The following is a 4513-nucleotide window of genomic DNA, read 5'->3' on the forward strand; positions in this document are numbered from 1 at the left end:
GTCCTCAGGGAGCACAGGTTCCAATGGCCACTGCATCTGGATCGGGGACTATGACACCCCCACAGGAAACTATTAATGTGGTTATGCCCACTCAGTTTCCCTTGGCCCCTCCGGAACGGTTCACTGGTGATCCGAAAACCTATAGAACCTTCGTTAATCAGTGCCGACTCCATTTTCTTTGCCGTCCTACATCTTTTCCTGCCCTAACCACAAAAGCAGCATTCGTGCTTTCCCATTTAGGGGGCACAGCTGCTGCTTGGGCTAACCCTTTGTTGGAAACAAATAGCCCTTTGTTGTACGACTGTGACAATCTCTTGGCTGCTATGAGTAAAGTCTTTGACATGCGTTATGCTACTCAAGCCATGGATCTGGAGTTACTTAATCTACAACAAGGCAATCAACCTCTTTTGCCTTACATTGCCCGGTTCAATCAACTAACAGCCGAAACTCAATGGCCTGACGGCAAGAAAACAGCTGTTTTCTACAAGGGTCTTTCAGAAGAACTGAAAGATGCCTTATCTACAGTTCCGGTGGTTCCTACGGGATTCACAGAGTTGCTCGATTTGGTTTTACAAATCGATGCCCGAAGGAATGCTCGGAAAGGAGAGAAAATGCCTTTCATGCAAGCCTCGGGGCGTTCAGAGACACCGGCAGTCCTCTCTAACGACCCCGAACCCATGCAGATTGGCGTCGTGAGAGGCCGGTTGTCCAATACAGAACGAGAGAACCGAAGAAAGAACCATTTATGTATGTATTGCGGTTCATCTGAGCATTTATTGGCGACATGTCCTAAAAAACCCATCAAGCGTTCGGGAAACGCCAAAACTCGACAATAGCAGGAGTCCCTATGTCGAGTGTTTCATCGGACTCCAGTACCATTCCTAAACACGCACCCGTAATTGTTGAGGTGACGTTACGTTGTGGTGAACGAGAATTGGTTTCCAAGGCCATGGTTGATTCCGGAGCCACCAACAATTACATAGACATCACATATGCCAAGAATTGTTCCATACCCCTTGTAAACAAGAACAAACCTGAAACGGTTAATACCGTGGATGGATCTGTTTTGACTTCTGGTATGGTAACCCAGGAGACGGTATCTGTTCAGATGACATTATCGAATAATCATTCGGAAGAAATCATCTTCGATGTCATAGCTGCTCCGCAGTACGAGATCATACTTGGTCTTGCATGGTTAACCCTTCATAATCCCGCCGTTGACTGGGTTTCGGGATTGCTCCAGTATCCTTCGATTCATTGCAATGAACATTGCTTTACCAGTCAGGAGGTGTCAAACAAGCAACACATATTAGCCTCTATGGTGGGAGCTTCAACTATCAGCGTGGTTCATCAAAGCGACACTACCATACCATGCGAATACGCTGAGTATGCTGATGTCTTTGACAAGGGCCAGGCAGAACAATTGCCTCCCCATCGACAGTACGACTGTCCTATTGAATTGATTCCTGGTGCCAAAATCCCTACAGGTCGTTTATATTAACTGACCCCAAAAGAAGACGTTGTGTTAAAAGAATACATTGGCAAAGCTTTAGCGATGGGTTTCATACGGCCATCACAATCACCTGCTGCGTCTCCTCTATTCTTTGTTCCGAAGAAAGAGGGAGATCTAAGGCCTTGTATTGATTACAGGGCACTTAACGATATCACCATAAAAAACCAATATCCTTTACCACTGATAAACGGTCTATTGGATCAATTAGGTACTTCCAGTTACTTCACCAAATTGGACTTGCGAGGAGCATACAATTTAGTTCGCATTCGTGAAGGCGACGAATGGAAGACCGCTTTCAAGACACGGTATGGTCTTTACGAGTATTTGGTGATGCCTTTTGGTCTGTGCAACGCTCCCGCCACTTTTCAATTCTTCATGAATGATATATTCAGGGACATAATGGACCAGTATGTGGTGATTTATCTGGATGACATTCTGATCTATTCGTCTTCTTTTTCGGAACACGTCAAACACGTTTCTACAGTCCTACAAAGACTCAGGGAGAACCTTCTTTATGTGAAAGCCGAGAAATGTGTCTTTCATTCACAGGAAGTGGAATTCCTGGGCTATGACATTACCAATCTAGGGGCTCGAATGAGCCGTTCCAAGGTGAAGGCCATATTGAATTGGCCGGTTCCGCACAATGTCAAGTCATTACAGTCTTTCTTAGGCTTTGCGAATTTTTATCGCAGATTTATTCATTCCTTCTCCAAAACAGTAGCTCCTTTGACGGCCTTAACTAGTTCCAAAGTTCCTTTCTGTTGGAACCCAAATGCCCAAGCATCATTCGAAAAGTTGAAAGAAGCATTTACCACTGCACCCGTGCTTCAACATCCAGATCCAGATCGCCAGTTTATCGTTGAAGCGGATGCATCCAGTGTCGCTACTGGAGCGGTACTCTCACAAGTTTGCACAGAAACCAAGGAGGAGCACCCAGTGGCTTTCTTCTCTCGCAAACTTACCCCATATGAACGAAACTACACCGTCACTGAGCGGGAACTGCTGGCTATCAAGGATGCTTTCCGAGAATGGCGTCATCATCTTCTTGGGGCCAAGCATCAGGTGTTAGTGTACTCTGACCATAGAAATCTTCAAGCATTCAAATCCATGAAATGCCTTACGGCCCGACAGGCCAGATGGCATGTCTTTTTTGCCCCATACGATTTCCAGGTCACATATCGTCCTGCCCGAGAACACGTTAAGTCGGACGCGTTGTCCCGTATGGGTGAAGAGGCGAAGGAAGAAGCACAAGTACAGATTCAGTTGTTGGCAGATCATGTAATATGTAGTTGTTCTGTTCAACCATCCTTAAAAACCGAAGTACAAGAGTGGGTAAAAACTCATCCACAAGTTATCCAGGATATGAATCTGGACGTACATAACGGTTTACCATTCACACAAGGAGTGCTCTACCTACCGACGTCTTCAACGCGGAATAAAGCCCTCAAGTGGAATCATGATTCCTTGATCGCAGCCCATCCTGGACGGAAGAAAACACTAGAACTACTCAAAAGATGGTGCTGGTGGCCGTCCATGTCAAAAGATGTCATAGATCACGTATCAACTTGTTCTGTATGCATCCAATGTAAAAGCACTCCTGGTAAACCAGTGGGCTTACTCCAGTCCCTACCTGTCCCCAACAAACCATGGGACATGATATCTATGGACTTTGTGGTAGAACTCCCACCAAACCAGGAATACGATACCATATGGGTTGTAGTGGATTATTTCACTAAATTGGCTCTTTATATTCCCTGTATTGGTTTACCAACCGCTGCTGTTCTGGCTGACCTATTCATCCGACATGTATTTCGTTTCTTTGGTCTACCGTCAGTAATCATTACGGACAGGGGCTCACAGTTTGCGTCACGCTTTTGGAGAGCACTAACCTCTGCATTACTGATTGATGATAGAATGTCCAGTGCTTATCACCCTCAAACTGATGGACAGACCGAAAGAGTCAACTGCACTATGGAACAATATCTGCGGTGTCTGTGTCTGCAGTACCAATCGGATTGGCTCACGGTCCTGCCGGCAGCTGAATTCGCCTATAACAACTCCTATCATAGTGCCATAGGCACTTCACCGTTCTATGCGCTTTATGGACAGCACCCCCGATCAATACCTTTGGATTCCAGCTTGTCTTTGGATACTCCTGCCGCAGGCCGTACCTTTCGTGATCTGAAGATATTACAGAGGAAAGTGAGACAGCAATTAGAGCAGGCTAAAAGACGCGACAAGTTCTATGCCGATGCTCATCGAATACCCGCACCCGTCTACAAGGCTGGTATGAAAGTATGGCTGTCCACTAAGAACTTGAGAATTCCAGGCAAAAAGAAATTATTGCCTAAATACATTGGTCCGTATGTAGTGCTCCAAGTACTTAATCCGGCTGGTGTCCGTCTGGCTTTGCCACAACGATGGCGAGTGCATCCCATATTCCACGTGTCACTCATTAAGCCATGTTCTGAAGCTACTAGATTGCCTGTCCGGCCTGTTGCTGTTTCTGTGCGGGGTTCGGATGAATACGAAGTACAGGACATACTGGATATGAGACTACGTTCTGGTAGGCCGTTTTATCTGGTGGACTGGAAGGGCTATGGTCCCGAAGATAGGTCCTGGGAACCTCTTTCTAATATTCATGCTCCTGCTTTATTGAAGCGTTTTCACACGAGAAGGGGAGAGGTTGCCCCTTTGGGGGATGGCACTGTCATGCATGCTGGACGTGGTCCTACCTCCTACGCTCGTAGAACAGCTAGACCGTTCTATTCCAAATGGCGGTTGTTCGATACGTTGCCGGGAAAACGACGTTTGCACTTTTCACGTCGCTAAACTTCACGTGTATTCTGCTTCGTCACGTGAACTACGGCATTACGTATTTAAGCAGCGTGGAAACTTCACTCGCTGCTTCTGATCGAATCTATTGGCGTTGTGTAGCTGAACCTCCGGTCTGCATCCTTGCAGGTCACTACAGCTACTTTTTGGGCCTTCTATAGCGTG

This window comes from Ambystoma mexicanum, chromosome 11 (assembly GCF_040938575.1).
Source record: "Ambystoma mexicanum isolate Mex_15411 chromosome 11, UKY_AmexF1_1, whole genome shotgun sequence".
NCBI classification, from domain to species: Eukaryota; Metazoa; Chordata; class Amphibia; order Caudata; family Ambystomatidae; genus Ambystoma; species Ambystoma mexicanum.